Source organism: Olea europaea, chromosome 16 (assembly GCF_002742605.1).
Source record: "Olea europaea var. sylvestris chromosome 16, O_europaea_v1, whole genome shotgun sequence".
NCBI lineage: Eukaryota > Viridiplantae > Streptophyta > Magnoliopsida > Lamiales > Oleaceae > Olea > Olea europaea.
Genome location: NC_036252.1, coordinates 3,450,706 through 3,467,949, shown reverse-complemented (window position 1 = coordinate 3,467,949; position 17,244 = coordinate 3,450,706). Strand labels below are relative to the sequence as shown.

The 17,244-nt window shown below is 34.2% G+C and overlaps 1 pseudogene; it reads left to right on the top strand.

Annotated features, from left to right (window-relative positions):
• The first annotated feature begins 5,895 nt into the window (after positions 1 to 5,895).
• LOC111412497 lies at positions 5,896 to 10,354 on the top strand (annotated as a pseudogene).
• Positions 10,355 to 17,244: the final 6,890 nt, after the last annotated feature.

The following is a 17,244-nucleotide window of genomic DNA, read 5'->3' as shown; positions in this document are numbered from 1 at the left end:
TACCGAAATTACGTTCACAACACATTCGGGTGGCGCATCCAATTGCAGAACCAGAATATTTTATTTGAATTGACACGAGTAAAATAATTATAAATAATATAATTGTTCTCCTAATCTACAAATCCACCTATCAACCAAAATCTAGATTGCACTTGCAAGGGGAGGGTGGTGTTGGAAAACAAGTCCTTCCATGTGAAAAATTAGAGACGTGACTACTAACCTATAAAGTCGCCTAAACGTTTTGAATTAAAGGTTAGCAAATATTTTAAAAATCCTTTTCGGTTGGGGTAGAAGAGGAAAGAAAAATGGTATTCCATTCGGTGAATAGGGACTCCATCAATTATGATGATGAATTCAAGAAAATGCACAAAACATTGCCATATTATCTGCTAGCTTGTTTGAAAATAATTCCTTGACACATATACACGCAACAACGACAAACAAGAAGAGAGTCGAGACTGTGATTTCTAGATAAAAATGATTAAATAATATGTACAGAAAACATCAAATTATATTCTTAAATTGGAAATGTTGCTCTAATCAATGAGTAGTAGGACTACAAAAACAATTCAGCATTCTTCTCTGAGAGATTTTGATATCTTTTGAGTTGGAATTCAATGTCAGTCTATTATCATATTATGCATCAAAGTTTTATATTCCATCCATTTTTGGCAACATCAAATCGGCCATGCTAAGTAGATAATTTCCATAATTAGGTGAGATGGGAAGGAAAGATTGCGATCTATGGATGCAATTTTTATATTTCTAATATATTTAAATGTATTCTTTTTAATATGTGATTAAAAAATTAAAATTTTTTAGTTCAGCTGAATACCTTTTTTTTTTTTTTTATTACTAAAATTATCTATTTTATCCGTTTTGAGAAGCGACTAGGATGAGTAACCGGGAACCGGTAAACGGGTCAAAAACGCACGCACGGTGTTGGGCCCACCGTTAGCCGCCTAACGGGAAAGAATGGGATTGATGCTGAAAGGTGTAACCTTGTGGTTCAGTGCCTTGTTTGGGTCCCCCGCTCTCTCTCCCAATTTTAATATATATTTTTTTTTTTGGGTAATAATATGAGTCGAACTAGATCACGACATATAGTCGTTGAAGGACAAAGATAGTACGTTCGATCCATTCGATTTCTTAAAAAAATTAATAATTCTTAACTTTTCGAGGAATCATTCGTATTTGTTGTTTGTTCATCGTTTTCCCTATTTGATTGTGCTTGTCTCAATTCAATGGCTGAGGATGTGAACTATTACTCAAAAGAAAATGAGAGCTTTGATTTTGGCTCGTTGGGATAAGGATAAGCAAAAAAAAAAAAAAAAGTAGGCGGATTTACTACGACTCTTGAAGAACGAACTCTTAACATAGAGCCTGTTTAGAAATAATTTTGAAAATTGATTTTTTGATCGTTAAGAGAAAAGTGGGATCCACTCGTGAGATAAAAAGTCAAATATGACGATTGAAATAGTAAAATAATAATCAAAAAATTAATTTTTTAGAGAAAAAAATCACTCCCAAACAAGTTAATAGTCGTAATGCTTAATATTTGAAAAATCGATATAAAGAAGCGTCAACAAAAAACAAAAATTAATTATTTGATTTTAATTTTCTACAAAGGTGGATGACACGTGATGTAGCAGTGATTTTTGTTTGAAAAAGATAATATTTTTAAGGCTACCTAATTAGCATTGACCAAGCTACCAAAAGTCGTGGAATCAACTTTTCGAAGAAAAATACTCTGTTTAATGATGTTGACAGCACATGATTAATATTTTAATATTTTTAATAAATCAACTGTAAGGTAAATGGGAAAAATTAGGTTGAGCACTTCTTCAATTTTCATAAACTGAAAAATACTGCCTTTTTCACATTTCTTGATAAATTGTTTTTCGTTCGCGTGACAATTTTATTTTTTTATTTTTTATTTTTTTGTGGAGTACATTAAGTGAAATTTAAAAGCCACGTTTGCTCAACAATAGTTGTCATCTATGAAATTTAAAACTTAACACATTAAGGGCCTGTTTGATTGGTTCGAATTCCATGAAAAATGGAATTCGAATTCTGAGTTTACATTTATGGTGTGTTTGATTATATTTAATTTTTATAGAAAATATCAGTTTTCTACCCAAATTTCTATTTAGAGTATTTGATTGCTATTTTTTTCCATGGAAAACATTTTCCATCTTTTGAAAATATGCCTAATTTTCCTTGTTTTTAAGGAAAATTTTTCTAAGAATGTTTGATTGACATGAAAAATATCACCTAGAAAATAAAATGTTTTCCATCTTTTGTGGAAAACAAAAATCACCCTTACCCAAGGAAAATATTTTCTTTAAAAACAAGGAAAACTAGGCATATTTTCAAAAGATGGAAAATGTTTTCCATGGAAAAAAATAGCAATTAAACACTGCAAGTAAGAATTTGGGTGAAAAATATTTATTTTTCATGAAAAATAAATGTAATTAAACACACCCTAAGTGAAATTTAAAAGTCACGTTTGCTCAACAATAGTTGTCATCTATGAAATTTAAAACTTAAACACATTAAGGGCCTGTTTGATTGGTTCGAATTCCATGAAAAATGGAATTCCAATTCCACTTTTTTTCAATTTTGTGTGTTTGATATGTGTTTATTTTCCATGGAATTCTATTTTCTTGGTTGTATTGGGAATTTGTATTTTCTTGGTTTTCAAGGAAAATGGTGGGAATTGGTTTTCCAACCCACTGTTCACGTTTTCTTCTTCTTCTTCTTCTTTTTTTAAAGCAATGAAAACAAATTCTAAGAATTACTGTAAAAAAAATATTTTCCTTTAATTGATAATTTTCATATAAAATAAAACTAAACGAACACTAAAAGATAGATGATTTTATTATTATTATTTTTTTTGCAATGGAAACAAATTTTATCTCCAATACCAGCAAATTTGATCTCTTTAATTGACAATTTTCATATAAAATAAAGTCAAACAAACCCAAAAAATACTTTTATTTCAACATTTTTTACGTGAAAAATTATACCAATCAAACACAAAAATTAACAATTCCCAGGAAAATAATTTATAGGCAATTCAATTCCTTAGAATTTATTTTTTTCCATCAAAATTCCATCTTTAAAATCAAACGAACCCAAGGTTAAAATTGAGGTCACATACTGAGAGCCTGTTTGGGAGTGATTTTGATAATTGATTTTTTTATCGTTAGGAGAAAAGTGGGATTCACCTGTGAGAGAAGAAGTCAAATATGACGGTTGAAATAGTGAAATAACGATCAAAAAATCAATTTTTTGGGACAAAAAATCAATTTTTTGGGACAAAAAATCACTCACAAACAAGCTGTGAGACTAATGGTCACAACTGTTCAATAACTTCAAAAATTTCAAATTCAATACAATGCAACAAAGGTTGCATTTTTAATTTAAAATTAGAGATCACCTTCCAGGAATTCAATTTCTCAAATTGAAATTATAAATATGATCAAATATTTAAATCTATTTTATCAATCATAGCATAATGCAAATGTCACACAATCAAAAGAATACCATATGCAACAGAACGAACAATTAGGAGCGAAATTTTATAGCAAATTATAAAAGAGAGAGAATTGAAATATATTTTAAGATCACATAGTTGTCTGTTCATTCATGCTTTCCAGTTAAAATTAATTTGATATATCAAACATAATTAATGCTAAAATATCAGAATTTATAGAAAAAGCATTTTTTTTTTCCAAGTAATGTAACACATGAAGTATTTTTCTGATATCACAAGAAAGTAGGGTGTAGGTACATGCCTAAATCTGGGTTTTGCTATTTATTGGACCATGAAATTCCTTGGTTCTTCATGTTGTGATTGAGCTACTGCCTTCGAGCCTCATTTTTTTTTTTTTTTTTTTTTTTTTTTTTTTTTTTTTTTTTTTTTTTTTTGAGTACTTGTTTCGCTTTGGAGTAGGTGTGAGCCAAAAACAAGTTGAGCTTTTGCCTCAAGGGAGAGTGAAATTAACAAGTTCCACACGATCGCAAATGAACTTTAATGAGTAAAACAAGAGACATTTCTTATGTTGTTAAGTGGTCATTTGATGGCTTTTGATACATTTTTTTACGAATTTTGATAAAAGTAATGCATATATGATTATTATTCCTTGAATTCTCATCTCCATTTAACTTTTGATGTAGTCTTGGACAAATTATAATAAGCCACAAAATTAATTGTTTCTAAATAAAAAAGAGTGATTATTTTCACCGAAAACCTTGTTTTAAAAGCTATATTATAATTTTATTGAAAGTTCTTATCCTTTATTTAATATTATTTTTATGTACCAAGTATATTCTCATTTTTTTTTCATTAATTTAAAAATTTTGTCCTTAATGACAAAATTTTCCAAAATTTCTGCTAGCGTGCTTTAAGATGAGCATCGACATTCTAGATACAAAAATATTAAGGTGCAATTAAGCCATTGGGTGAAGATAGTTTTTTTTTAGGTGACTTTGTGAAGAATAATTTTTTTTGGAGCTTATGTGATTAAAAAGCAGGAAAACATTATGATAAATATGAAAAATTATATTTATTAAAAAATGTATGGCTAAAAATGAGTATAGAGAAAAATGATTTTGAAAAAATCAGTTTGAAACAAGATCTAAGTTTTTTTACTCCATTTTAATGAAATTTATTGATAAAATCATCATTAGTGACAAGATGTACTAATTAATACAAAGTTTAGGATAAGAATGAGATGAAAAATTATTGGGGATATAAATATGAAAATAAATAAATATTATGAACACTTTATGTAATTAGTCATAGGCTAACATGAGTTAGTTTGAAATACTTTATAAATGCAGGAAAAGTAAATGTACATGAATTTGAAGAATTAATTTGCACCGTTTAATCTAAGTATGAGAAATGCAAATCCCTCAAAATAAATGTTAATTATTATACATGCATGTAAAAAGTGAGATACATAATTGAATGTTAAACACATATTGAAAAACAAAAAATCAATTATGATTGAAAATAATATATATACACATGATCTTGAAAATTAATTTAAACAAAAAAGTGTGTACGGAGACATAAAGATTAAATTCATATCATAGATTAAATGAATAATCTTGAAAATAAATAAGTGTACATGAACGAGAATAATTTATTTACTCATAAAGTAACTGTATAGCCAAGTGTACATTAATGAAGAATTAATTTGCACCCTTTTTTGAAATAAATAATAGAGAAGTGCAAGTCTATAAAAATAAATGCTAATTCTTATACATGCACGTAAAATAGTGAAATGTATAATTGAATGTTAAATACATTTTGAAAAACGAAAAGTAAAGTATTATCGAAATAATTGAATTACAGTAAGTCTAGAATCGTTCAAAAAGTGATTCTATATATATATGTAACAAATATAGCACAAAGTGTTACATTGCGTAATAATTGTAACAAGTTTTTTACACTGTTGCGGCCCCCATGACCACGAACCACTAACACCAAAAAGGAGAACAAGCAATTTTAAATATTACCACCACCCCAATTCTAACACAATGTGTCACACGTCGTCACCTCCATCACCACTACCACCGCCATACAAATCGATTACCACCGACCACAAACCACCGAAAAACAAGATAAAAGCATTTGAAGATTACAAACCACCACCACTATTACCTTGCACCATGGCCGCGCATTACCACCCCCAAATTTTGTATAAACACCTAGATCCAAAATTTAGATCTAGATTAAAAATGTTCGAATCTAAATATCGATGTCGGAAGGGAAAAAATTTGTAGTATGGGATGGTATTGTTGGCGGTGGGCTGAAAAATTCTTTTTTATTCCCTAGTAAATCATATTTATTTTATTAATTTTTAAAATTTGGTGGGGTCTAAGATGGTGGCAGTAAATGAAGCTCGTGTATGGATGACAATTGGGCTCAACTGTTCGGGCAGCCCGTGGTTCGACTAGAAAAAAGTTTGTCTCAAGGCTCGAGTCGAACCCTGTGGTGCCGGCCCGTGTGGCTCGCCTATCGAGCATGCTCAGTTCGGGCTCGAAAAAAAGCTCGATCATTATACCCGGACGAGCTCGAGTATCGAATTTCGGCTCGACTCATTGACATTCCTAAGCTGGTGATAGTGGCATCTCGGTGAAAACGGTGGGCTAGGAGGTGGTGGCGGTGACGCATGGGGAGTGTAATAGGAGTGGCAGTGAATGCTTTTTTTAGGGTGGGGTTTGAGAATTAAAAGTAAAATTTTAAATTGAATAGTAGGTTTAGAATGAAAAATATATGAATATGACAAATTAAAATAGGAAAAAATATTAATTCGTGGTGAAATTTCCTCAACAAGTATCACCCACTTTAATGCAAAATAGTGTACATTATGTCGATGGAGAAATATGAAGATTGATCTTAGGAAAAATTACAGCAGCGGTCCCTAACCTTTCAGTTTTTGCAGACTTTACCTTAAACTTTACTTTGTGCCATCTACGATCTCAAACCTTTCAAAAATATACACATGAAGTCCAAATTGATGGAAACCGTCAATTTGACCATTAGTTAACTAATAAAATTGAATTTTGACCAGTTTTAACCAATTTAAAAGATAAAGGGTAACTTTATTATTTAACCATATAAAACAATTAAAATAAATAATTAAAACAAAATAAAAATAAAAAAGGAAAAACTATTCATCTCATTTTACACCCTACCCCCACTGCCCAAACCATAAATACATGTTATGCTTCTCATATTTGAATATGTGCTATTCTTCTCTTCTTTCCCTCTTCCCACAAATTCCTAACGTGCGGAACCGTACGAGTACCAATGAAAATGAATGAGTGATCCATTTGACCTTGATTTTGGATGCAATAATAATTCATGCATATTTTGATGTTCATTTTAAACAATCTTATTTTATGGGTGTTTTTTGGAATGTGGTGAAAATCTTACCTCTAGTTGGCCAAGTGACCTCTAGATTAAGGTTTCCTTAACTAGCTAGTGTGTGATGTTGAAAATTATAAATCCATTTTTCTATTTCATTGAGAGCAATCATTTTGAAGAAAGAAAATATAAAAATTCAGGAATGTGCAAGATTTATAGATGTTCGTTTCAATGTGAGACTACGTCCTCTCCCGTCACTATAAAAACTCACTATGATTAAAAAAAAGCTTTACAAGAGCAAATTATACTCTTATCTTCTCTATCCCCTCTTTTGTTAAAGCCTAAGGATGGCTATCTATTTGTAAGAAAATTAGGGCAAAAACAAATTATATAAAGACTCCAATTCTTTGATAGAAATATACAAAAATACAAAATCCTAAATAGTACTTAGATTAAATTTTGGCCTAGTGCCTCTGCCCCCCATACATCTCGAAGAGGGTGGTCTTTTACCCCCACTTCCAATCCCACGACGACTTCCTTGTAGAGGTTGATCAACGATCAGCTCTAAAAAGTAGCAATATTTAAGATCAATTATGATTAGGCTCCACAACTTAACATATGATACCTCCCATATAGTTTCCTAAAGAAACTTGTTAATTTGGTTTGTAAAACATAAATGTTTTCTATTGGTTTTACAACATCGAAGTGTCAAAGTATATATGCATTTTTATGATTTGAAGTTTGTTTTCCTTTTCTTATTTCATTTCTTAAAATATGATAGTATTTTTTATGGTTAAGCTGTATGCACGAGGACTTTCACTCTCTACACCACCCAAATTAATCCGTCATCCATTCCCTTTCTTTTTCTATTTTTTTTACTCTGGGGTTGGCATCTGACCATGATTCGATTCTAAAACTAGATGAAGTTTCGAATACACTTGAATTTTCTTCTTTTATACAGAGTCCTCCCGATGCACTTCATCACCGCGATCAAATGTTTTTAGATAGTCATATGCTTGCAATCCCTGCTGTTGCTAAAGGTTCTACGTCAGCCAAGAAATCCAATGGCTATATGCCAACACTTCTTTTGGCTTCTAGAATCGGAAGTACCAAAATTTCGTTGAAGACTGATGAGGTTTCAAATTTTGGTGCAAAATCTCATTGCCACATATTTTAGCTCAGCGGTAAACCTTCTAGCATCTCTAATTGTTCGACGAGATTCATATCTGAACCTACAATGCCCACGGCATCTTTAGACCACAAAACCAGCAACCTAAAAATGTGCAAGTTTGTCGGATGTATAAAAGGAGCAGGAGGAGAAACGGGTCTTTGTATAGGCCATGGGGGCGGACAAAGATGCCAGAAGCCTGGACAAAGATGCCAGAAGCCTGGATGCAGTAGTGGTACTGTGAGCCGCACTGCCTACTGAAAAAGCCCATAGAGAAGGCCGGAGGTGCGAGCATCTTGGATGCACCAAAATCGCTGAAGGAAAGACAGACCAGTGCATATCACATGGTGGTGGAAGACGGTGCAGGTATCGAGAAGGCTGCACTAGAACGGCTCGTGAGAAGTCGGGCCTTTGCATAAGGCATGGTGGGGGTCAGAGATGTAAGGTGGAAGGTTGCACTTGTAGTGCTGAGGGGTAGATTGGCCTGTGCATCTCCCACGATGGTAGACGACGATGCCAATTCCAGGGTTGTACTAAGAGTGCACAAGGTAGTACCATATTCTGTAAAACATATGATGGTGGAAAACGGTACATATTTGTAGGGTGCACCAAAGGTGCCGAGGGGAGTATGCCTCTAGAGGCAAATTGCATGGTGGTGCAAAACGTTGCCTCTATGATGGTGGTGGGATATGCCCAAAAGTGTGCACGGAGGTACCGATTTCTGTGTTGCTTTTGGTGGTAGAAAGGGGTGTGTTATTCCAGGCTGTAGCAAGAGTGCTCGTGGCTAAACTGATTGATGTGTCAAGCATGATGGAGGAAAGCGTTGTAAATTTGATAACTGTGACAAGAGCTATCAAGGAAGCACCGACTTCTACAAGGTGCATGGTGGTGGGAAGAGGTGCAACCGTGGTGGAAAATGTGAAGAGTTTGCAATAGGAAAGAGTGGACTATGTGCTACACATAGCAGCCTGGTTCGGGGACGGGCAACGAACGAAGAAAGAATACTTGGACCTTGTTGGATGAATTTTGTGAATAGTGACGCCAAAATAAGTATAATGATGGTTTGTAAATCCGTGCCGAAAATTGGACAGAGTAACGGCAAAGAAAACACAAACAAGAAGAAGAAGAAAGTAGGGACAAAGCCGAGGCAAGAGTTGGACTCTTTGTCCTTAAGTCGAATTTGCCCCGCAACGGTGCCTACGGATTTCGGCAATCGACTCCCAAGATACAACGGCTACACTTGTGTTTGTAGCACTCCAAAACACAAGTACAACGAACCAAATTTAGGTTTATGTACTCCAAGGATGAAATGAAGGAAAATCAAAATAAATGAAATGATTTTGATTTTGGATAAAAGAGAGGATGAGAGATGTTTTGCATATCACTCCCAAGATACAACGGCTACACTTGTGTTTGTAGCACTCCAAAACACAAGTACAACGAACCAAATTTAGGTTTATGTACTCCAAGGATGAAATGAAGGAAAATCAAAATAAATGAAATGATTTTGATTTTGGATAAAAGAGAGGATGAGAGATGTTTTGCATATCAAAAATGTAAGGAATAGGACACCCAAAGAGTCCTATTTATAGACCATGAAAGGGTGTGGACGAAATGGTTGAGGCCAAACCATGCACCCTTTCCAAACAATGCACCTTTATGAAAAGGTGTCTATTCACTAATGATTGAGGCCAAACCATGCACAATTTCCAAACAATGCACCTTTATGAAAAGGTGTCTATTCACTAATGGTTGAAGCCAAACCATGCACCCTTTCCAAACAATGCACCTTTATGGAAAGGTGTCTATTCACTGATTTTCGTCCTTTTTCGTAATTTCTCATTCATCCGATATTGATTTTCAATTCTCGATTTATTTAACCAATATCCAACAATCCCCCACATGAATGGAAATTCCTCGATATGCGCAACACAATGCGAATGCAATGCAAATGAAATGCAGACTCTAACAAATGGAGTACACACGACAAGTCATAGCATCAAGATAGGTAGCTTGTGGCCTTGAACCTTCTTTAGTTGAATACAATCGGATTTACTAGGCTAGTTGGTGAACGCGATGTCTTGAACCATCCAGCCGTTCGTGTAAAACCAAACAACTGTACCAACACCATGACTCATCTAACCTATTCGGTTCTCATGGTTGAGTCCATTTTGGCCCTGGACTACTCTTGGTTTCATAAGTGCTCTAAGAGAATTAAGCCTCGAATTCTCATAGAAACGGCCCCATTTCACACTTATATAGGTGATCTCATACCTTTCTATCTCAAGGTTATGAATCATTAAAAGTACATATATATACTTATCCTCATACACATTTTACATAGCACTTTAAATTTTAGGAATGGGAATAAGTGCTTTATTCCGAATCATTTATGACTTAGTTGTCCCATTGAACCAAGATCTTGGGATCTCCAATCTACAAGGTTGGGTTTCCGTCATAGTAATTCTATTCAATAGGCTTTAGGCCCATTCCCCTCGAAAGATGGTATACTTGATCTCTTGCAAGTCCTTTCGTCAAAGGATCAGCCAAATTTTCTTTTGACTTCACATAGTTAATAGAGATTATACCATTCGATATTAACTGTTTAATGGTATTATGTCTTCGACGGATATGTCGAGACTTACCATTATACATACTGTTTTGTGCCCTTGCTATTGCCGACTGATTATCGCAATGTATATTAATCGCAGAAACCGGCTTTTCCCAACATGGAATTTCTTCAAGAAAATTACGAAGCCATTCTGCTTCTTCACCGGCTTTGTCTAACGCAATAAACTCAGATTCCATTGTGGATCGAGCAATACATGTTTGCTTAGACGATTTCCAGGACACGGCTCCACCTCCAATGGTAAATACATAACCACTCGTGGATTTTGAATCCTTAGTGTCAGATATCCAATTTGCATCAGTATATCCTTCTAATACCGCAGGATATTTTGAGTAGTGTAATCCATATTCAACCGTGTGTCTTAAATATCTAAGAACTTGGTTTAATGCCTTCCAATGTACAACACTTGGATTACTAGTGAATCTACTCAACTTGTTGACTATGTATGCTATATCCGGTCTTGTGCAGTTGGTAATGTACATTAAACTACCAATGACACGCGAATATTCCAATTGAGATACGGGCTCACCAGTATTTTTGGCTAAGTGGATACCTAAGTCAACTGGTGACTTAACCGATTTATCGTCATACGCCTTAAATTTCTTAAGAATAGTCTCAACATAATGTGATTGAGACAATGACAAACCATCGGATGTCTTAGAGATTTTAATCCCTAATATTACATCCGCCACTCCCATATCCTTCATGTCAAAATGTTTTGTTAACATTTTCTTAGTCGAGGAAATGACTTTGGAGTTATTTCCCATAATTAGTATATCGTCAACATATAGGCATATGATTACATATTCATTAGGTGCGTTTTTAATGTAGACACATTTGTCACATTCATTGATTTTGAAGCCATTTGACAACATAGTTTTATCGAACTTTTCATGCCATTGCTTCGGTGCTTGTTTCAATCCATATAATGATTTTACAAGTCTACACACCTTCTTTTCATTTCCTGGTGCAACAAACCCTTCAGGTTGTTCCATGTAGATTTCTTCTTCTAATTCACCATTTAGAAACGCGATTTTGACATCCATTTGATGTATTTCAAGATTATGCAATGCTGCGATTGCAATCAAGACACGTATAGACGTAATTCTTGTAACGGGTGAATAGGTATCAAAGAAATCTAGTCCTTCTTTTTGTCTATACCCTTTGGCTACTAATCTAGCCTTGTATTTATCAATTGATCCATCCGACTTCAATTTCTTTTTGAAGATCCATTTACAGCCTAAAGCTTTGTTTCCCGAAGGGAGTTCAATCAATTCCCAAGTATGGTTACTCATGATGGATTCAATTTCACTGTATACAGCTTCTTTCCAAAAAAGAGCTTCGGGACAGGACATTGCTTCTTCAAATGTCCTAGGATCATTTTCAAGTAAATTGGTTACGAATTCTGGACCGAATGTCTTTGGAATTCGTTGCCTTTTACTACGTCTCGGTTCTTCATTTACTTGAAGATCATCATTCTTTCCATGTATGTTATCATAAGTTCGTTTATTTGAACTTACTTCCTTTTCTTTACACGGAAAACTGTCTTCAAAGAAGACCGCATTTCTTGATTCAATAATTGTACCTACGTGTACATCAAGTACTTCGGATTTGTGAACCAAGAATCGATATGCACTACTATTGATAGCATATCCAATAAAGACACAATCAATTGTCTTTGGTCCAATCCTAACTTGTTTCGGTTTGGGTATTTGTACTTTCGCTAAGCACCCCCACACTTTGAGATATTTGTAGGAAGGTTTCCGACCTTTCCATAATTCGTAAGGTGATTCAATCTTATCTTTGTGTGGTATTTTATTAAGGATATGATTTGCAGAAAGTATGGCTTCCCCCCACAAGTTTTGAGGTAAGCCCGAACTAATCAACATAGCATTCATCATTTCCTTTAACGTTTGATTTTTGCGTTCAGCAATTCCATTAGATTGTGGTGAATATGGTGCCGTTGTTTGATGAATTATTCCAGATTCTGCACAAAATTCTTCAAACGGTGCAACATATTCTCCACCTTTATCACTACGAATCATTTTAATTCGTTTTTCAAGTTGATTTTCAACTTCATTTTTTGTAGTGTTTAAACACTTCCAAAGCTTCATCTTTGCTTTTCAACAAGTACACATAACAGTACCTTGTACAATCATCTATGAATGTGATGAAGTACTTTTTACCACCCCTTGTTTGTACGAACTTCAAATGTTTGATGAATTATTCCAGATTCTGCACAAAATTCTTCAAACGGTGCAACATATTCTCCACCTTTATCACTACGAATCATTTTAATTCGTTTTCCAAGTTGATTTTCAACTTCATTTTTGTAGTGTTTAAACACTTCCAAAGCTTCATCTTTGCTTTTCAACAAGTACACATAACAGTACCTTGTACAATCATCTATGAATGTGATGAAGTACTTTTTACCACCCCTTGTTTGTACGAACTTCAAATCACATACATCCGTGTGAATTAGTTCTAATGGTGTGGTGTTTCGTTCAACAGAATGAAATGGTGTTTTGGCCGCTTTTGCCTCTACACATGTTTCACATTTTCCATTATTAAAATGCATATTTGGAAGTAAACTTAAATTCATTAACTTTCGTATTGAATTAAAGTTTGCATGTCCTAATCTATGATGCCATAGATTACATGACTCAAGAATATAAACTGAAGATGACGTTTTATTGATTGTAGCATTTGGAACAACAGTTAGGACATTCATTTTGAATAGTCCATCTTTTACATAGCCTTTGCCTACATACATATCATTTTTGGTAAGTACAAACTTATCCGATACAAAGATTAGTTTAAAGCCATTCTTGCTTAATAAAGAACCCGACACAAGGTTCTTACGAATATCCGGTACGTGAAGGACATTATTGAGGCTAAGTTCTTTTCCCGACGTCATCTTTAAGACCACTTTGCCTTGTCCTTCCACTTTGGATGTTGAGGAGTTCCCCATAAACAAATTTTCTCCCTCAGTTGGAATGTATGATGTGAACATTCCTCTATCGGCACAAATGTGACGGGTTGCACCCGTATCAACCCACCATTCCATGGGATTTCCAACAAGGTTGCACCCAACTCGTTTTTCCGAACTTCGGTTGTCTTCTTCAATCCTCAATCGGACCACAAGTTCTTCAATGTTCATCTCCTTGCGCTTGTGCTTGAGATAGTTTTTGAAGTCCCTCCACATGGGTGGAAGTTTCTCGATAATTGCAGCCACTTGAAATGATTCGCTCACGGACATATTTTCCGCATGAATGTCATGGAGTATGACTTGCAATTCTTGCACTTGACTGATGACGGTCTTCGAATCTACCATTTTGTAGTCCAAGAATTTTCCCACAATGAACTTCTTGGTTCCGGCATCTTCGGTCTTGTACTTCTTCTCCAAGGACTCCCATAGTTCCTTTGCAGATTTCTTGTAGCAATATACACCGTATAAGGCGTTGTCCAAGCCATTAAGAATGTAATTCTTGCATAAGAAGTCCGAATATTTCCATGCATCCAAAGCAAACAAAGATGCCCTATTGTTTTCCCCTTCTTGTATTGCGGGAGGATCTTCATTCAATAATTTCACCAAGTTGAGGGTTGTGAGATAAAACAACATTTTCTGTTGCCACCTTTTGAAATCAACCCCAACAAATTTCTCCGGCTTTTCCCCATGTGAAACGGAGTTTGAATGTACGATAGTAGGGGCACCCACAACCGGAGGAATCACATAGTAGTAGTTGTATTCATAACGGGAGGAATCACACCGGTAGGAATACTTCCTTCAAAAGTTCCCATGTTCGAAGTTTCATTCGAAGTAGTATCGGTATTAAGAACCATATTCATTTCTATTTATGTAAAACAGAAGATCAACCAAAAATAGAAGTGAAGAAGAAGTTAAACTTAACAAGTTTAACCAAACAAGAATGTCACTTTCACAAAATATATATAAATTCGACTTAAGATTGTTGGATGAATTTTGTGAATAGTGACGCCAAAATAAGTATAATGATGGTTTGTAAATCCGTGCCGAAAATTGGACAGAGTAACGGCAAAGAAAACACAAACAAGAAGAAGAAGAAAGTAGGGACAAAGCCGAGGCAAGAGTTGGACTCTTTGTCCTTAAGTCGAATTTGCCCCGCAACGGTGCCTACGGATTTCGGCAATCGACTCCCAAGATACAACGGCTACACTTGTGTTTGTAGCACTCCAAAACACAAGTACAACGAACCAAATTTAGGTTTATGTACTCCAAGGATGAAATGAAGGAAAATCAAAATAAATGAAATGATTTTGATTTTGGATAAAAGAGAGGATGAGAGATGTTTTGCATATCAAAAATATGAGGAATAGGACACCCAAAGAGTCCTATTTATAGACCATGAAAGGGTGTGGACGAAATGGTTGAGGCCAAACCATGCACCCTTTCCAAACAATGCACCTTTATGAAAAGGTGTCTATTCACTAATGGTTGAGGCCAAACCATGCACAATTTTCAAACAATGCACCTTTATGAAAAGGTGTCTATTCACTAATGGTTGAAGCCAAACCATGCACCCTTTCCAAACAATGCACCTTTATGAAAAGGTGTCTATTCACTAATGGTTGAAGCCAAACCATGCACCCTTTCCAAACAATGCACCTTTATGGAAAGGTGTCTATTCACTGATTTTCGTCCTTTTTCGTAATTTCTCATTCATCCGATATTGATTTTCAATTCTCGATTTATTTAACCAATATCCAACAGACCTCGACTCTTCCATGGATTGGTACCGGCTGTCTCTACTGCTAGGAACAGCTTCGACAACACTTAATCTTCATCTGGAGTTAGTGTGATCTCAAATTCTCCCGATTCGCTTGAAAAACCAGCTAAAAGGCAACAACTCATACCTCCTCAGAAATTGGTTCCTTTGTCGATGACTGCCTCATTGTGTCCTGAAAAGCAAGTGGAAAAGACCAATGCCGGCAACCTTAACAATGTTGCCAATACCAGTACTGGAAAGAGCTTCGATTATGTGGTTCCAGGAAGGGAGCATGGTGGTAGACTCATTTCCTTACTTGGTGGTAACTTGAACAATGCTATTGATGGGGATTTAAATTTGTGATAGAAAAAATCTTTAGAGTTGTGATTTATGTTAGTATTTTGAATTTCTTAATGTCGTAACTATGCGTATTGAGGTTTGAAAATTGTCCAATGATGTCATGTAATTTGGTGGGATAAAGCTACTCAAACAGATGAAAATGACATAGTTTGAAAACAGGTGCTGCGTGTCAGCACCTGGTTTTATTATTATATTATTATTATTTTTTTAATTTGCCAATCATTGTTTGACAAGTGTTCATTGTTTTTAAACTATGTTCCCAACCTTGCTTACGTAGTAAAGTCCAATTTGGTGTAGTATGCTATAATAGTAATATGATTTTTGTTCTCACTGTATTTGTGATGTTGGGTATTTTGTAATTATATAGCTTATTCTTTAGGTCATAAATTTTCTAATTCATATTTTTGAGCATGTTAAGCTAAGCTTAAAAAGTTATAAGTGATTCAAGTGGCATGAGAAGTTTACTCAAGTCGAGGTTGTACCCATACTATAATTTTGACACTTGTCCCATGCTATAGAGATATTTGCTTATTTGGGAGAGTTTAATCAATGAGGTCTTATAGAATGTGTATAAATAGTAAAAGTAATTGTGGGTCATATTATAAAATGTATAGATAAAAAGTATGTTCGATTAAAAGTGATTATAATTTAAACACTTCCAAATAAGCACTAAAAGTGGCATATATTCTCACATGAGCAGTATCCTTTTGACAGAAAAAATGAATAGACTTATCATCAATAAATTTCATTTTGTACAAACCCATATCCATATTTACATGTAATTGTAGTTCGACCATTTATAATATTCAAACTATCTTGGAAGATTATTTTATGACAACTTGTGCTACGTCTTCATTTTAGATCTTAAGGTTATATTTTTCGTCATAATCAATCAATTTCGAACATTAAAATTATAAGCAAAAAGTAGTACAAAATCTATTGTACATTGTTCCATTTTCTTATCTAGTTTTTATTTTGTTGTAATCAGGGCCAAACTCGAAACCACTTTGTTGAATTCGGGACAGTTCTGATACCAAATTATGAAAAGTGGAGATAATACCAGATGAAACCAATACCAAATTGTTAGAGAAAAATAAGAGGTTAGAGCAATAATATGAAGTAATTGATCACAAGAACATAATAATTTACAGAGAATGAATATTTTATTACAATATAGAGAAAGAATAAAAAGATTTTGTGTTTATGATTTGTCTAACTCATAATGAGGTTAAACAATTTAATTAAACTGTAGAGAAGAATCAAATATATATATATAAGAAACCGTCCAAACCCCAAAAATAGAGTTATAGATAAAATGGAATGTCAAAAAGTTTCATTATCTTGATATCTTCAAGTCGAACACAAATTATAAATCCCAATAGGGAATTTCAACAAGAATTTGCCGAATAGATTTCCAATATGATTTCAAAAACACTCCAAATAGAATTCCGAACCCTCA